Source organism: Maniola jurtina, chromosome 5, assembly GCF_905333055.1.
Source record: "Maniola jurtina chromosome 5, ilManJurt1.1, whole genome shotgun sequence".
NCBI classification, from domain to species: domain Eukaryota; kingdom Metazoa; phylum Arthropoda; class Insecta; order Lepidoptera; family Nymphalidae; genus Maniola; species Maniola jurtina.
In genome coordinates this window covers 11,114,513-11,134,982 of record NC_060033.1, presented here as the reverse complement: position 1 = coordinate 11,134,982, position 20,470 = coordinate 11,114,513, and positions in this window count along the sequence as shown.

Genomic DNA, 20,470 nt, shown 5'->3' with positions numbered 1-20,470 from the left:
AAATTTAGAGTAGGTAGTGATAGATTATACCCAAGATTAGCAAATAGACTACTTTTTATCCCGGAAAATTAAAGAGTTCCCACGCGAACGTAGTCGCGGGCATCAGCTAGTGATTCATATCGCTATGTAATTAGCAAAAATTAAATTTCTACCTTTACAATAATTATATTCACACGCGTCCATAAAAAAAAGAGAGAAATGCGACGATCAAAGTACTAATCATAATAAGACAAAAACATTAAAATCAATTCATAAAACGATCCTAAATTTCTTAATATGCCAATAATTCAAATCGCACACATAATTATTAGTTACACAGTAACAAAACATATTAATCATTATCGTTCCTGAACCCAACCTCACACGCACTTCGCAAATACATTGAACAAAAAGAGGTTTTGAGGAACAACACTAGTTAAGGATGCCAGTTTGTTCAAATCGATATTTTCGCCTCAATATCGATATTCTTGTCAAGGTTTTGCCTGTTTAGGTATAGTTAGTTTCTTTGAAATCTTCATGACGTAGGTACGTAAGTATTATCGAACGTAATATAAAATTATTATAGTAATATAGAGCTGCGCTACAAATCAACATATTAAGTATGTACTTAGTCAAAGTCAAAGCCATTTATTCAAAGTGTAGATAGGTACCATATACTCTTTCATGTCAATTGTTGAATTTGTAAAATAATTGATGTAATGGTGATAATAATTACTTTTGCGCACTTAAAACTAAACTTTTATGGGTTACGAACGCGCCTTGGTATGAGAAGAAGCCCGCAAACAATCTCAGCCGGGTATTTTTTTTCTATCGCCATTTCATAATATCACTAAAACTTATTTTAGCAATTCATTCCCAAGCTTTTTTATCATTCAAATAATCCTTTACATGTGTAATGTTAAACTTAAAATAAAACCCACGTCGCAAAATAATATTATTATCATATTATATTTTTAAGTTTAGTTATTCGGTTCTTATCAAAACTAACTGCCGAATTGCTGCGAATAGATTATAAAATGTAGCAAAAACAGCTCAACAATAAATTTGAATCAAATAATATTAACTTTTCCAACGTAGATCTCTTCGTAGAGCTTAGTTTCAGTTTTTAGGGTTCCGTATTTTTATTTTGTTGAATCGATGTTTAAAGGTGTTACAACAGAATCGATTAATAAAATCGATATTCAGATTTAGAAGTAGTGACCCTGGTTCAAGTCCAAATAAGATTAAAATTACTAAATAATTTGTTTGGCACGGGTATTCGGCCCGCGGCCCGAGCCGCCTGTAATTACGGCCCGACCGCTCCCCGCCCTCGCCGGCCCTTATTGATGTATTGACGTGACGTTCCGAATATGCAAAAACAATGTTTTGAGTTTGTAAAGTGCGATATGACCATCGATATGGGCTGGCGAATTGGTGGCTTATTTCGGTAGTTGACGTCCTAAAGTTTATCGAACCCAAAGGTGATGCCCGCGACATCGCGTAGATAGATAGATACATAGATGAAATCTTTATTGCACACAATAACATGAAAAGGAACACAACACAAAAGGAAGAAAACAGAAAAAAACAATTATGTGCAAAGGCGGCCTTATTGCTTAGAGCAATCTCTACCAGGCAACCTAGGCGAGTAGATTTAGCTTTTATTTTAATTATCGTGGAAACTCATTGATTTCCTGAGATAAAAAGTAGCCTAGATATCCGTATGCGGGATGCTATCGTTGTACCAAATAGATGAGGCCCGTAACTTTGTCTACGTGGATTGAGAACTCTTTGACTTTATCTTACAAGGAAAACTTACAGCTTACAGGAAAAAATAAATAGATATGAACAGAAGAAAATTAAAGCTAATAACAAGTTTTTACAGATTTCAGGGACTAAAATAGTCTGTGTTTCCCCGGGATGCAAGCTGTCTCTGTAGCAAGTGTCATTAAAATAAGTTAAACAGATGGGTCGCGAAAAACTAGCAAATAGACATACTTTTGCATTTATAATATTACTAGCTTACGCCCACGACTTCGTCCGCGTGGATTTAGGTTTTCGAAATCACGTGGGAACTCTTTGGTTTAGTCAGGATATTATCTATCTCCATATTCCGAATTTCAGCCGAATCCGTCCAGTGGTTTTTGCGTGAAGGAGTAACAAACATACACACACAAACTTTCGCCTTTTTAATATTAGTGTGAAGCATGGCTTTCTTTGATAGAAATTAGAAGTTGGGGACCTAGCTATTAACAAATAAAATACTTATATCTGTACTACGTTTTCGTACAAGTTTGCCATAAATGATGGAATAGGTAGATAGCTGTGTTCGTATTTCATGTATATTCTATTAAAGTGAATATAAACATTTTCATGTTACATATGTAAGTGTGAAGAGGAAATGTGTGTACTCATAAATAACACCGGAGAAATGCGACTTCACATCGCGTTTGCAGGCGCAGCTTATGAAATAAACATAGCTGTGCACATTTGAACGAAAGAAACATAATAATATATCCCCAATACTGTCGATTTTTTCCAAGTAATGATGGTTTTTTATTGCTTACTATCAAATCCCCCTGTATCCACTCATATCTTGATTGAGTTAGACCATGGAGAGACAATTTTTCATCGGGCTTAAAAACTTCAAGGCTTACAAAGACTTACGTCTTTAAAATCACTTGGGGCATGGGATAAAGTTGTAATTATCTACATTATCTAAGTATAATTAGGTATAAGTATTAGTCTTTATATAAGTTACATTCATAGTTTACTTAAAAATAAACAAATCGCAGAAACCTTCGTAAGAAACGGCTAAGGGTTGCGATTTGGGTTAGGTTTTTCACTCGTAAGTACCTACCTGTCATGATTTCATTGTCAGTTCGCGGTAACAAAAGCCCATTTTGCGAGAAATTGCTGCTCTAGGAATATGGCAACTCTATGCACACAACACAACTTTTGAAGGTACAGGTATTATATTTTGTACCCCTTGAAAAAAATTCGCTGTAGCGGTTTTATTGAAAACGTTTTTATGACACAATTTATTGTTATTATCTTTTATTAAGTTTATCTTGTTTTGAACAAAATCAATTTTTTTACCACGGTATTTTTTATAAATAAATTTTTCCCGCAGATTTTCAAAATCCCACTTTGAAGTAGGTATCAGCCTATGTTGAGTAATGACTACATATTTAGAGCATTATTCAACTCTTTTGATCTTTCATCAAAACAGAACCATTAAGTAGGTAGTAGTTATGTAAAATTAAAGTAAATTAATTAGACGTGTCAGGACTACTTGTAATAGGTATTACAGGGACGATAAATATTCGAACAGTAATCGTAATGGTGATAGCCCAGTAGAAGCTAACAAAAGCTTGCCATAGGCATCTTACAAATGAAAGATATTTGTAAAAAGTCTCATTTTACAAATTTCTAACTCGTTGGGCATGGTAGTTGGGCACGAGTTGAAGCGTAATGGCCTCTTTCTGTGAAACTGTCATAACCTTGAAGAAGGCCGCGAAGTGGGAGCGAGAGCTGGACGCTGACGCCCACGCGTTCTGCAGAGGAAGACAGGGGAGATGAAGGATACATTATGCTCATGTTCTCTCTCACTAGGAATTTGCTGCAAACCTGCGCCGGTTCAACGTCGGAACGTCTCAGTCGCATACAATGTCGCATAAGATACCCTGAGACGCCTCATACCTGACGCGGATGGTACTGCGGGGTTTTTAGTGGGTATGCTGTAGAATGCAGTAGTATTGCCAGTATCTAAGTCCCACACACCCGCTTTTGTGCGGAATGTGTAACTGCATTTTTTACCAGCGGAAAAAAAGGTAGGCACATGCCAAACCGTAAAATGCGTTCAGATAAAGGCCAACCAACAACTGACATATTTTTTAATTTTTTGCTCCATAATATGTTTTTTTTCCTCTAACTAAGGCAATACGCGTACTGCACCCACGTTATTGAGGGTCGTTACTCTTTTATTTTTTTCTTCTCTTGGGATAATAAAGCGGTGGGTTCCTAGATCCTTCCACATACAACAAGATTTGGATTCTTAGGTTTTACAGCCATTATCAGATGTTAGTGATAATAACTGAGACCAACCGCTTAAACTGATCTCCGAGGCAGGGAAATGAGGAAAAGGCCAAATTATGGCCTCCAAAGTCGGTCACTCATCCAGTTACCGACAATAGGCCACACGTCTCGTCTTATTCTTATTACATGATCAACTCATTGCCGGCCTACTACTGAGAAAGGGTCTCTTCTCAGAGTGAGAAGGGCTTAGACCATAGTCCGCCATGCTGGCCCAATGCGGATTGGCAGACTTCTCATACCTTTGAATACATGGAGAACTCTCAGGCATCAGGCATGCAGGTTTCCTCACGATGTTTTCCTTAACCGTTAAAGCAAGTGAAATTTATTGCTTAAACTGAGTATATTATTCTTATTCTTACTATATTGTTTTATCTGCTTATTATTACTATAGCCTTAATTCGCAATTCGCATATCCCGCACTAGGAGTCAAGCCTACATCATAAGCGCACGCGACGCTGCGGCGTGCGCAAAGACCGATGCGCCTTTGAAGATAGCGCCGATACATTTATTACTGATACTTTGCATAGCGAGATTTGGATTCCATTCACAATGCCCTTAACAATCCGTAAATATACTACTAATTATTTTTATTTGCTACCGTTGAAAATTATTGTAATTTCAATACAAAAGCCGAGTTCGAACAGAGCAGCCTACTTATTCGCTAAATCAGTGTCTAACACTGAATGATAGACACCGAGCACATTTGACATTTATATTTAAGGTTCATGAGACGGGTCTGCCCGCGAAATTCAAAATTAATTTGGTTTTTCGCAATTTATAAAATAATATGACAAAGTAGACAATGCCAACAATGGCAGTATCACAGGATTACATAAAATCTTTACTTGAAAGTGTTCAGTTTAAGAAATTAGTTAAAATAATGTATAGCTAATTTCTTACTACGTACTACGTACGTACGTAGGTACTTTGACTTTGCTCAGACTGAAGTCAGAGTTGAAACGAGACTGATCGATGTGAGCGTTATAATGCTGTCTCGTTTTAACAGTGTCTTAAGTTTGAGCAAAGTCAAAGTACGCTCTATAGATTTCAGCCTCAGCGAATCAACCGCCAGAAGTCTGTCACGTTGAACACAAATGAGTTGCTAACAGGAACTCTGTCGACTTTTTATTACTACCTAATTTAATGATACTTTAAGATTATCAATTAAGATTAGAAATGAAAATACACAAATATTTGCAGACGAAATGTTGCAATATCTGATACCTACCAATAGAATCAACTGAGTATTGTTTGATCAATACCAAATCGATCTATGCATACATATAAAAGTATCTATCATGGCTGATTAAGAAGCTTAATCAGGCATAGTGTAATTCAAAGGGGATGTCAGTTCGCATTACATGCCACATGTGGATTTTTTTATTGAAAACTAGCCGATGCCCGCGACTTCGCCCGCGTGGATTTAGGTTTTTCAAAATCCCGTGGGAATTCTTTGATTTTCCGGGATAAAAAGTAGCCTATGTGCTAATCCAGGATATTATCTATCTCCATTCCAAATTTCAGCCAAATCCGTCCAGTGGTTTTTGCGTGAAGGAGTAGCAAACATACACACACACACACACACACACACACACATACAAACTTTCGCCTTTATAATATTAGTGTGATGTGATGTGATATATTACAATAAAACTTAAAGCTAGCCTTATCTAATTACTATACAAATCATGCCCGCGTGGAATGGTGCCAAGAATACTGGCTGCATTTCAACGCTGGACAGCCAGGCTGATCCGTTGCGCAAACAATGAGCCAGCCCTTCTGCCACCCGATAAGGCTATTAATCGCGGTGAAATGTCTCGTAAAAAAATTTTAGGACTAAGACTCCATGCCCCAGGGTCCCCACGGACAAAAATTAAGTCTCGATAAGAGAGATTGGATTAAGCATAAAGCCTCATGCAAATTAAACGATATACTTGATAATGTATGGCGGGTGTTGACGCGTCCAGTTCAGATAAAATGAAAAGGGACTTAACACAGATTAGTGTCACTTTACCGTAACTAATAAGGCCTTCTGAATAAAAAGGCTCGAACGGTATGCAGTTGGGGGCTTGTAACGCAAATTCGAAGTGTTATCGCCTCCTTATCTTCAAATCTTTTATTTTCACTATAGTGTTTTGGAAACACGTATTACGCGTAAAACAATAGGTCGTTAATAAATTGTTTTGGTATCGAATATGGGTAAAAAGGACATCCTTGATAACGCACGTGGCACGAGAGGTGGTTTAGGTACTTGTGTTAACAGCTAGTTAGTAGCTAAGTAGCTGTAATTCCTGTGGTTTCGTCTACCTTATCACTAGTACCTGCCTATTACTTCCTTTTTCAGGGTAAAGGAAAAACGGAACCCTTATAGGATCACTTTGTTGTCTGTCTGTCTGTCGTGTCTGTCAAGAAAACCTTTGTGGTACATCCCGTTTGCATATAATCATGTTTGGCAGGTAGATAGGTCTTATAGCACAAGCAAAGGAAAATCCGAAAACCGTGAATTTGTGGTTACATCACATAAAAAAATGTGTTCACGAAAAAATTAACTTACAAAATCACTACTCGTATAAATGGCGCAATTCATCATTAACTTGCAGTGTTCATAAAAGAGTTAGATATATCTTGTAGGATGGTATGGAACCCTTCGTGTGTAGGTCTGACTCGCGCTTGACTGGTTTTTTAAGAAGGTATCTCTAGATACATCTAGGCAAGTATGTACAAATACATCAAAAGTGTCTTGATTTTCAAAAAGATTTTCAGATTTATACTAAGTATGTATACATAGGTAGGTAGGCTGATTGAAAACCCCGAATTTTGAACACGAAACGATCACGGATCTGAACTAAGCTCGTATTCTAATCAGCGGGGCAAAAACTCATATATCTGCCTCGTCACGACATCCTGTCTGACTTCGGGTCCGTCAGGCACACCAGCCTATCGCATTTGCATAATACTTTGAGGTATTAGATTCTTTTCACCAACTTCGAAAAGAGTTTTTAAATTGACGTGTAGTTAATGTAGATACCGGATGCCGCAGTTGATTTACTCTAGTTCGTTAATATTTAGTAACCTACTTATAAAAATGAAAAAAGTTCTTTATTTGTTGTTATTTTAGGTTTTCAATTATTGCAATCAAAGCTTTGGATCCTCTGTACTCCGCCTACCAAGTCGTCCTGGACGGCTTCCTAATTTCTAATCCAAAATAGATTAAGTATTTTTTACAAAATGATATTTTATAAACATTTTTAAGATGTAAATATTAGGTACATATATTATGTAGATAAGATACGCCTCATGACTGAGGGTTATGACACGGTGAGGGTTTTCTTGGGATAGGAACGCTCGGTGTACCCCAGTGGTTAACAATTTCCCTTCACAGGATATTGCTAGCCATGGCTAATGACCTGGCAGATAGGGGGTGTTTATCCGCGCGTTCCTCTGAGTCCGAGCAGAGGGCGCAGTAGACTTCCCATGGGGAAGGCGAACATTGCTCGCCAGAGACGTTGAGGATGGTGAACGCGGAGAGGGAATCATCCTCCTCGCGAGCCCTGGCGTCTAAGAGGGCCTGTGGATGTTGGACAGTGGACACGAGGCGGTCCGTCGCTCATAGTACAGTCCTCGAGTTTCTTGGCGTGCTGTGGTTCCGGCATATCTCTAACGGTGTTTGGGGGCACGTATTATCGTAGTGATGTAATAGTAGATCTGCTTCGGTGGACTGCTGCTGGCTGAGTAACGAGAGGTCCGTTGTGCTCTGCCGTTAGCGGCGATATGAAACTTCGTGAGGTTTTCAGTCGGTGGAAGTCCGACATAACTACTGGACCAGTGGTGTAGTAGCAATGGGTGGATTTCCCTCACGAAACAAGTGTAAATTAAAAGTTTATGACACCCCCGACAAGTGAAGGTTACTGTAACTAGAAAAGAGCTGATAACTTTCAAACGGCTGAACCGATTTTCTTGAATTATAGCTAAGAACACTCTCTATCAAGCCATCTTTCAAAAAAAAAACTAAATTAAAATCAGTTCATTAGTTTAGGAGCTACGATGCCACAGACAGATACACAGATACACAGACACACAGATACACACGTCAAACTTATAACGCCTCTCTTTTTGGGTCGGGGGTTAAAAATATTTTTACTCATACATTTATAAAAACATTCGTCCAAATAATTTAGCTTAGAAATTAGAATAACTTGACAGTTCACACATCTCGCATGTCTGTCTGTCACACCATTTTAATATTCATAATCGACACGTCGCACACTCATAAATAAATTAGAAATTCATAAATACTCACCCGTCGGACCACCCCTAGCTTTTACCGTCATGAAGGTTTATCGTGGATACAAAATAAATAGGTACCTATCCTCATACAGAAATAGCTGAATTTTTGTATTTCAATGTAAAACTGGCAGCGAGGTGAAGAAAAATAATCTTCTTCATTAGATTGTCGAGAAAATCATTTTTTTAATGATTAAAATGAGCTTTCAAATAAAGGCTTTTAGAAAGATTTTTGATGTAGAGTTAATAAATAATAGCTGTATATTATTTAGTATAACATTGTATATTTTATGTACAAGTTCAGGTGCAAATAATTAGAGTATAAATCAAAAAGTATAAGCCTCATTTACCTGCTTCGCCTGCTATCGCACTACCGATATCACCGATAGTGGCAGCGATAAATAAAATAATGTCGTGCACAGCTACAGGGGAACTCTTATTTCAGAACTCAATCCAGCAATGCGCGGAGATTATCGACATAAAATTGCTTTACCATTTTGACGTGACAACGTCTTATAATTCGATAGAGCCGGCTGCACGCACGAAAAAACATGACTCATGCGGCGTTACCTCGCTCTGAGGCGTTCCATGTAAGGCTTGAAGTGCAAGCGAGAGCGCGGAACGAGCGACAAAGAAGCACAATCGGCCTTTGTTGTCACGTTCAACTATCGTCAGTAAACCGACTTTACAGACAACTAATTTTTTTTTTGTCAACAATTTCAAAATGTAAAAAAACCAATAGGTAAGTACTAAGGCTCAGACTTTTGTAAATGGACAAGTATCCATCCACAAATGTCGCCCAGTTATAACTTTACGAGTTAGTAATTAATTACTAACTCGTAAAGTTAGATATTTGTTTCCAGAACCTGTCTACTTTTGATTGAGTTTCATTGATTATGTCTCGCTTACTCAATGGGTGATCATATGCCTCTAGGTATACAATACCTACTGCTATGTCACAGGGCTTAAAGACCCCATCTCAAAGGTCCGTCCTAGAGCTTCTCTTGAAAAATTCAAACTCCTATTTTACCCACGTAGGAGTTGAATTTTCAAAAATATTTTCTTAGCGGATGTCTACGTCATGACATGCCAAACAAGCATGCCAAATTTCAGCCCGATCCGTCCAGTAGTTTGAGCTGTGCGTTGATAGATCAGTCAGTCAGTCAGTCAACTTTTCTTTTTACATATTATATGTTACATAGATGAAATTATAAAACGCTACCTATCATGAAAGATATTTTAATGTCCCCAGCACCTGTACATAGCAGCGTCCAGTTTAAATTAGCCCGCGCTTTACGCTGGAATTTGCGAGTGGCCATTAACATAGCCTCGCGCTTCGCTAAAAGCCTCACACATACGCGGTATTCGATAGCAATTACGCTTATTATTGATACGTAGTGCATACGAGTATATAAGGCTACTAGCTGACCCGCCACGGCTTCGCTTGAAATCGCTGGAGAAGTAGAATTTCTTATGACGGACTTTCATATAAACTTGCACGTTCCATTTTAACCCCCAATTTCAAAAATCGTGAAACTCGTGTTTCTTAATTTTTTTACTGACTGCCTAGGTAAATACCAATTTTCATCGATAGATAAACTAGCTAAAATAGATAGGGTAGCTTATGTTTGCTTTAGCTTATAAAATTAGCTGGCTCAGGCCCCAAAAACTCAATAGTTCCCAAGGAATATTACAGAAATCTAACCCCACGTGGATTAAACTATTTCCTTACTGAATTTTTAATTTTCCTATAAGCTAATTTACACTGAGTTCACTCACCATCAATAAAACTTTTCAAAAGTTTATGATGGATTTATAACTTGGGGTAGAAGCAGGCTGGGCTCACTTAATCACATAGCCCGAGAAATAATATGTAACCTATCCCTACGATGGCACTTTCTCTTATGTGAGAGAGAGAAATAAGAGACAAGAGATTGTGTGATAGAAAGAGAAGTGTTGTTAAATTTAAAGCTGCGCCTTATTGTGTCGTAACAAGAGTTGCTATTTACGTATACTAAAACCTCCTTACGAAGTGATCGTAAAAATACTTTTAGGCGAGCCTTCTGTAGTTGAACATGGTTCCTAAAGTTATAAAGACTCTTAACCTAATTAATCTCTATAGGCACGACTTCATAGATTACAAGATAGGGATAACCCCATAGGAGTTTGTTGGTCCTCCCCTTGAATATTCAAGGGGAGGACCAACAAACTCCTGAAAGGCTGGCAACGCGTTGGCGGTTTCTCTGGTGCTGCAAATGTTCATGGGCAGCGATAATCACTTAACATCAGGTGACTCAGCTGTTCATTTGCTCGCTATTTTTTATTTTAAAAAATACCGAAACTAAGGGCTTATGGCGGTACGGCTTTGATTAAGTATGAAGCTAATGGAACCAACAAGAATTATTTTAATCACATGCGGTCATGTCAATAAAAATCACATTATTCGAACAATCTGCGATCAATACTATCAAATCGTTATCCCTGTATCAACAGTTTAATACCTTTTCAATCCACATCGATCTCAATACGACTGACGGACACAATTGGTACAAGAGCTGGTAATAGAAATGCTTATAGCGTTTATGCCATGTTTAGAAATGCTTCATACCTAATTATACCTGTATATATAGAGGATACCCGCGACTTGTTCACGTGGATTCAGGTTTTAAAAACCCAGTGAAGAGCTCTTTGCTTTTCCGGGATAAAAAGTACCTAGCATATGTCCGTCTCCGGGATGTAAGCTAACTCTGTACCAAACAACATAATCGGTTCAACTGTTGGGCCGTGAAAAGCTAGGAGACAGACAGACAAACAGACACAATTTCGCATTTATATTATTAGTATGGAAGTATGGATTAAATGGTATCGATAATTAAAAAATGTCGCGAAAAATACATATTACTTACTTTAACTTATTTATACATACACATATATCTCCTTTAACTTTTATACAGAACCCAGCGAATTTCGTCTGAAAAGCAACAACGACTTTATATTGTAAAATAAAAGAATCATTAATAAGTAAATTATAAAATTGTGACTTGTGACACACTTGGGCAGTGTGGTGGTGACGAGATACGGCTCACTAGTGACCGGCAATGTGTTAGATGATAAGGTAAGGATATTCATAATCGATAACTGTGCCTTTTTAAAGGAAATGCAACACCGAAAACACCTTGAATATTTTTTTACTAGCTTTTAGCCTACAAAACGACTGACGTGTACAATCAAAGCACAATTAATTAAGCGGACATACACAAGCCGATATCAAGATTGCCGGATTTAGATAGTGTGTAGGTACGCCACTTAAGGACAAAGAATTTTCGTAATGGATTCGTAGCGATATTGTCGCGATTTGTTTAAATTGTTCCCCGAGTTTTTAAAAAAGGCTTTTGTAATCTTGCTGCAATCCTGTTGTATGAAAATTGAAATATACTCGTACTAAAAATTATTCTTTCAATCGTTAACTAAATGATATACTGAATCATATTAATTAAGAAAATGAAGACTAATTCATACACTTGTGTGCTTACACGTACGCAACACAGACTATTATATAGTACGCGACAGGTTGAGATGGCAATCGGGGTATGGGGTTGTGCGGGTGTGCGGGGTGCCCCACCCCGGTTCCCATAAAAAAATTGCGGGCCGTTACCAGGGTTGTACCTACATGGTTGGCAACAACTACCCACTTTTATTTAATTTTATTTATTAGGACTAAGAAACAGTAGCACGCAGTGATTACAAATAATATAATAGAAATGGATATAATAATGAAATCAAATTAAAATGAAATAGAATAGAAATACGTGCTACCTATTACGTTAATCACAAATTAATAATATGTAGGTACTTAAATTAAATTATTTTCTAATTATTCACATTGTTTTATTTTTAAGATAGTCTATGATCAACTCTTCTTTTCTTCGTTTTCTAGAATTTTCCTTACTAGGTTTACTGTTATGTTCTCTAATTCATTCTCAATATTTTGTTCTCGCTGCTTTGAAAAATATAAATGTGTTAACCAATGGTGTTTTAACGCAAGTAACACATAGTATCGTTTTATATGGCTATACTACAGATCCGATATCGCATCTATCTCCAACATAGGGCCTCGGTATAAAAGGTATAAGCACATGTACGCAGCGGGTGCCCACAAAGAGCGGTGACAGCGACAGGCTACCGGCCACAGATAAAATATACCGATAATATATGTAACCTCCGCGGAGTTTCAGTTTTAAATGACTACTATTATTTACGACTCTTTTATGTTTATGTACCGTACCTACCTACTTTATAGCATCTAGGTATGTTTCTATATTATAAAAGTGGTACATAATAAAAATACAGCAAATACGTACCTATTTGATTCATTATTACTTAATGACTTCAAAAACTTTATAAAAGTACTAGTTATTAAAGTATGTTTGACTGAAACAGTATCTTTAAAAAAAAATGCGAGCAAATGAGCAGGCGGGTCACCTGATGTTATGTAATTACGGTCTACCACAGCCCATGAAACATCTCCACCTTAATATGCAATTTGCATAGTAAACTGAAACTATTCCAAGAACTTTGCAATTCAGCGAATATTTGAATAATGAACGTTTCCCGGAGTTGAAGCAGAGCTTTCTTTAAATGGTCAGTGGCCAGTAAAATGCCAGATTCAGTATTAACGAGACATAAGTATATCATTATAAAATATGAACGCACTATCAATAGCTATCGGCTAATCAGTGGCTTTGGCGAATATCAGCCGCTATCTGATACAAGCGCATAAAGATGCTACGGATAGCCGTATCTCAGATGTAGCGATAAATGGCAGCCAGCCGAAATACGGAGCGCAACAAAAAGGTGCGCGCCCGATGGACGGCGTCATACAGCAACATGCATATCAACCTCTTCCTTGGTCTAGTTATAGCTTATATATATTGTTTGCAGAATAAAGACTTTATAAAATTTATATCAATCAGATCTGCTGGCAAGTAGTGATGCAGCGTTTGCCGAGAAGATGCTAATCACGTCTTGAGTCTTGACGTAGGTACAGGTGCTAATTCAGAATGTCAAGCCTGTGATTTCCTGGATGGTTGCGAGTTTTTAGGGTTCCGTACCTCAAAAGGAAAAATGGAACCCTTAAGAAGAAAGCAACACACTTTGCAGCTGTCAGTCTTAAAAGAGGCTGCATGCCTCTACGCCCTTATAGGATCACTTTGTTGTCTGTCTGTCTGTCCGTCCGTCGGTCGTGTCTGTCAAGAAAACCTATAGGGTACTTCCCGTTGACCTAGATTCATGAAATTTGGCAGGCAGGTAGGTCTTACAGCACAAGTACAGGAATAAATCTGAAAACCGTGAATTTGTGGTTACATCATTTAAAAAAAATTAAAATGTGTTTCAATTTTCAAAGTAAGATTATACCAAGTGTTGTATCATATGAAAAGGCTTTACCTGTACATTCTAAAACAACAATTTTTTTTAATGCATAGTAGTTTTTTATTTATCATGCAAAATGTTGGAAAAAATATCCGAGTACGGAACCCTCAGTGCGCGAGTCTGACTCGCACTTGGCGGGTTTTTTATGAGTGATCGTAATTCTTAGTAAGTTAAATAATCATAGCGGCCATGCCCATGAATGAACATTTGGATTAGGTAAAGTCAGATTTGGTATTAATAGGTTAGGTCTGCTTTAATTGTAACATTTCCATTTAAGTAAAAAGTTTTCTTATAAGAAGAAAGCTTTAAAAATAATGTATCATCTTACAATGATATGTTTTGCATACCGTCGTCCCGGCGGTGTTCGCAAAGGCTAGTGTGACACTCTTATTTAGTATCGTCGACCGGTAGCACACGCCTGTCGCGGCCCAACGTCTACAGTCTACACTCTACAGGCTTACCCTGCGACCATAGGACGTCCTACAGTATATTCAAAACACGGCATAAGTATAGACTAAGGCACCTATAGAGATTAAAATAAATTGGTCCAAAGTTCACACACTTAGCATCAATTTCTTTGGTTAACATATGGATCAAATCAAACGGGCCACGGGTCTCCTCTCAGAATACTATGTCTGTCCCGCTGACCAAGACGTGTAGATTGGCAGACTTCACACACCTTTGAAAACCTAATGGACAACTCTCAGGCATGCAATTTCCTCACGATGTTTTTATGCAACGTTAATACAAGGTTTTTATACAACAAGCAAGTGATACATTTTATTACTTGATTGCTTAAATTACACATAACTTTGAAAAGTGAGAAGTGCGTGCTGTGAGAAGTAATTGATGCACAATAATGTCGATTATATTCGGGATCTTAGACCATTGTAAGCTGGTAAGCTGAAAGTCGTAATAATATTGGAATGTTACGAGATAAGCTATATTTCCTAAATTTTTAGACGAGACAAAGAGTAAGGGGACGAGAAAATGGTGTAAAAAAATTCTAAATGTAAGTATCTGCAGTCTATAGCAAAGGTGCAACCTGTGGGTGCAACCGTACGTACGCGGAAGGTTTTATTTAGTTTATTTTGCGGCAATGGACCCCAAAGTAGTTTCATCCCGTCCCGATCCGAACTAATTACGAATAAGTATCGCCAGCAGATCGAATCTTGTCCCTTTGCTCTCTTCCTGAAAGATCGTTGCGTTGATCGCAACAGGTACAAGGAAAAAGGTGACTACCGACAGAACTAATGTGGATGTGATATCTAATTTATTTAAAAAAACCGGCTAAGTGCGAGTTGGACTCGCACACGATGGGCTCCGTATTTAGACAATAATACAAGAAAAAACACTAATTTTTTTTGTGATGTAACCTCAAATTAACGATTTTCGGAATTTTCCCCTTTTCTTGTGCTTAGTGACATTGCTACCTACCAAATTTTATGATTCAAGGTCAACTGGATGTACCTATAGGTTTTGATTCCCATGACAAATCTTGAAAGACACAACAGAAAGACAGACAAACAGACACCGAAGTGATCCTTTAAACTATGAAAGCTCTTTTTTCTCGAGATACCTGCGGAACCCTAGAAATTAAATAAGGACCTTATTTTCTTTAATGCATGTAAAGTTCTGAAAAGTTTTTTATTTTCATTTTTCAGTAGCTCTAGATTAATGAGATGAGAGCTGTACCTAATCTTAAGTTTTGTCAGGTTATTATTAAGTAGATACATTATTGTTTAATCACAATTTGTGGCTGTAGGTATTATCCTGAAAACACTAGGTAAGTATAGGCATTAGGCAACGTATCATTTTACAAGTTTACAAAACTGACGTTCTGTCTGATAAATTAAGGACTAAAACTTGATAACAAAGCAGTACAATGTGATCAAGAAAAAAAAATGGAGGTAGAAAACAGAATTACATATTTTATTTTGGGAATCTACTATTTATTCCCTCCAACCGGTATATCAACATTATTCTTTTGTTTACAATTAAAATATTTTTACAAGCGATTTAAAGTTCGTTCATTTGTAAAAGCGTTTTGCATTTATTTCGGTTATGTTATTTTAACTGTTTTAATTAATACTCCGCCAGTTTTGTAACAGTTCCACTACTTTAAGGTCTGTTAGATCTTAAACAATATGTATGTATGTATATATGTAATATGTAATGTAAAATTTAATCCATTTAATTAGCCAGGATCGAATCCTCTACAATCTACCCAAAACCCTATAGTATGACCCTATAAGGTCCTTGAATTAATTTTTTTTAAAGAATATTAGCCATGACTAATACTCACCTTTCCCCTCCAATTAAGCGTTAAGCTAGTGCCAGGAGTGGGTACGACAATAGTGCAACGGAATATGAACCGCCGACCTTTCGGAATTCAGTCCGCTCCTCAACCGTTGAGCTATCGAGGCTCTTATTGGTTAATGCTCCTGCCGTCGCTCGCAATCTGACCTAATAAAACCATGTACAACACTTACTATTTTATAATCAGCTGATATGTTGACGATTCTTCTTTTAATTTAGAATTAGGAATTTGTAGACCCTAAGCTACACTTTAGGATCTACAAATATCGAATTCTAAACAGTTGCATAAACCCCGTATAGATCGTTTAACTTTATCTATACTTAGTAGATATATTTATAGTATAGATCAATAAATACTTAACGCTTAAAGGTCGCTGGCGTGCGCGACCACGTAAATAATTAGATAGCGCTAATTAAAAGCGACTACTTGCTCCGAAGGGCCAGTTGCACTATGCGTCGTTAACTGTGCTTAATCGAAGCTTAATCTAGAGCTACTGTGTATGGAAGACTCAGTTTAACTATCCAAAGCGCGATATAGTTCTTTTACAGGTTCTATTTTTAAAAATCAACTTGCAGAAGCGAATACTTAAAGAAGTTATCTACGCTTCCAAATTGCATTTAGAATGAAGAACCTAACACATTGAAATCAAATCAATTTTTCAAATTGTGGATACACAATACCTGTACGAAATAACATTTATACGAGTATTGTCAGGGACGACGACGTGCAAAAATGAAATGCTTACAGTAATTTTATCATATTTTATTGATCACAATTAATTCTTATTAATTACTTACTTAAAATTACATAAAATTATTAACTTTCACTAAGCTATTACTGTCACTGTTTTAGTCACATACCTAATTTTTACTGTAAAAGCTCGCCGTTTGAAGAGTTCTAGGTGTTTCCAGTAAAACCACGAATTTACCAAATATTAGTGCTAATAGTCCGAATTGTTCGATTTTTTATGGTAAAAGTATTATTGTGTATATATTAACTACTTAATTATAATTAGACTTGGTAAATCCTAGCTTTTACGGCAAATTACCGTAGTTCGGGCCTTAACAGTAGCACCCATAAAACATTGTATTATACTTAATCAGTGTTTAACATAGAGGTACATCGTCGGTGCAACCAGTCCGCGCCAAATGCGGTGGTAATGTACCGCGGCGGCTAGCTAATTCCAACTTGATACCGCGCGGTATTCTAAAAGCTATCTAATTTACTGCCGATACCTCTACCAATTGACGCATTTCCTTTGAAATTGCAATACTTATCTACGTTATTATAAAAGAAATGTCCTGTTTTTGAAATAGCGCCTTTCCTTAGTATTTTATTAATGGTCTACTTATTTTGTTTAGCTAGACTACTGACAACTTATCATTCTTTGAGACCTTTTAAAAAATTAGTAGGTACTTGACATATGTAGGCTTAACAACTGAAGCACTTTTTTGAAATTGCAATTCTTTATCTGGATATGCACGTATTAGGTACCTATATAAGCAGTATAATAGCTATATAAAGGCTTAGTAAAGGAAAAGCTTGGCTAGAGCTCGTGCAAGAAACGCCATAAAGGAAACCATTACGTAACCGCCCTGACTAATGGGACCCTTACTTTTCTATTACCAGAAAAGGTCTTATTTACGTAATTTATTTAGAGTTACTTTTAATTTGCTTAATCGTTTGCCATATATATCTGATTGAATTACTCTTAGCCATCGGTAACCCAATGATACGGCACTTTAAACCGACATTACGGACCCATACGATTCCCAGACCTTATAGGGATCATCTGTACTTTATCTAATCTTAATTCCGTATGTTAATTTCCTTTTATCAAGCTATTTTATAACGTATTTGTATTGAATTAAATATCATATTTGTATACGATTTGCAATGTTATCCCCAATTAATGATCCATTCAAATAGAACCCTATCCTGTTTTCATAGAGTACAATGTTGTTAGTTATTTTTTGGAACATCTACAGTTGAATATTCTGCCGTGTACATTTGGTTAGCCTGAGAACCGATACGCTAATTTTATTTGATTTTGTGAAGTGTTTTAGTATTAAAATTATGACAGAAACTCAAAGGCAAGGGTTCTATTTCGTTTTCATGTAACCCCAAAAATGAACTAGGGTTTCCTCGTCATTATACCTAGGTATTAGAACCTATCTACGTAGGTCGTAGAGGTTACCAAAGTACCTACATTAAACTAAATAATGTCATAAAACTACCTAAATAGCAAACCATCGCACAGTCATTTAAAGTCAAGAAAAAAATACGTGTCTTTAAAACAATTTCCGGCCAAACACCTATCCATCAACAGCCTGGTAACAAATAGAAAAAATCGGTCAAGTGTGAGTTGGACTCTCACAAGAAGAGTTCCGTACCATTATACAAGAAATAACACTTTTTAATTATTTTTCATTTTGATGGCAGCCATTTTTAATTCTTATTATAAAGCGGCAATAGAAATACACATTCTGTGATTTCAACTCTCCCTTTTCGGTCACGAGATACGCCCTGCTGATAGACAGATGGAAGGACGGACAGTGAAGGCCGGAGGCTTAGTAATAGGATCCCGCAGGCACCTTTCAGGGACGGAACCCTAAAAACTAAACGCCATTTACGAATAAAGAATTCCATATTTAAATCGTGGTAGTGAGTAGCGACGATTAGCATCCAAGATGGCCGCGCCTGATTTTCGGCCAGTGATACAGATTTCAATTTCCTGGCTTGCTTATCATATTTCTGTCATCTGAGTTTGACAAATAAGTTCATTTTGACGAGTCGGACGGTTGGGGCAGGCCATTTGTTATTCTGAAGTGATTATGGAATGTAGTACTAGGGTACTTCTCTGATTTGGCGCAAATCGGAGAAAATAAGAGAATTTTTTAAATTGTGAAAATTGCTGAACTAAACTAAAATATAGGTGAAATCAAAAAGAATGACCGAGTTATATCAAATTGCACCCATGAATTTCAGAGATATATGCATTTGAAGTTTTCAGTTACTGAAGGTAATGAGTTCTAGTGTGCTGGTAATGATATTGGTAGAGAAGGCGTTGATGTTTATGCGATGGTAATGAAGCAATATTTCATTTTCAAAAAAGAACGTATTTCTTCATCTCATTCATCAAGTAAACAGAATTAATAACGGAAATATTGCAAACTTTAACAAAAATATTATTCCAGACATATGTCTGGAATAATATTTTTTACATCACCTATAAATTTTACTTGAAATGTATAAAATAATCGTGCTGCGAGAGCATATTATCACGAAAACAAATGTTTGGTGATAGAACAGTATGAGCGAAAACATGATTATTTTAATTTGCATAGAAATGGCAGACCTGCGAAGAGTGTCGTATATAAACAGTTTAGTTGATGATAAAGTTAAACCAATTTTGGACACTGAAGTCAAAAAGAATTTGTAAAACTATATATACAAAACAATATGTTCGCAGACACATGTCGAGGAATCATTGCAACATCTTGGGAATGTTAAGAAATGCAATGAATACCGCACTATCAGCCTCATGAGTCATGTTCCAAAGATGTTTCTACTTATCAGCTCTTAAGGGATTAGAAATAAATGTGACAACTACTTCAATGAGAGTCAGTTTGGATTTAGATTTGGTGTTGGAACATGAGAAGCATTATTTGCTATAAACGTACTAGTCCAAAAATATAGAGACATGCAAACTGATGTATGAATTTCCTTCACTGATTATGAGAAAGTCTTTGACCGCGTGCAACAAGTGGTACTTATTCGTCGTTTGCAGGATGTTGAACTCGTTTGCACGAAAGGGTTCTTTATATAATCCCATCCTCGTCGCCACTGAAATATACAAGAAGTAAATAACCATGGTCATTTCGATACGCCATTTTATTCGAAGACACGTCAAACCGTCGAAACAAAGGCCTAATATAATTATTGACATACACCATCGACAATTTATATTATACAAAGCTAGCCCTTGACGTCAATTGGTGAGGTTTTGACGAATACATAACATCTTTTATTACTATAGGAGTAGTGGTAAATCTCAATAGATGGCGCCACCTACTTCATAGTGCATTTAATCGCATAACAGGGACGTGGGTATCCCTTACTCACTCTGTCCTATATATCCTTTCCCTTTCCCACTCATGGACTCAACGCAACGCTAATGTACGATCAAAAACCGACACCTCAGTGCAACATAATCCATTGCTGGCGTGAGACACTACTTTTCGTGCAATAATTATACCTCGTGCGCGCCGCCATTGTGAAGTTATCATACCGCTCATCGAACTGTCTACGCCCAACACGACACGGAGTGCAACAGCGATTTACAAATATACCCTGGCC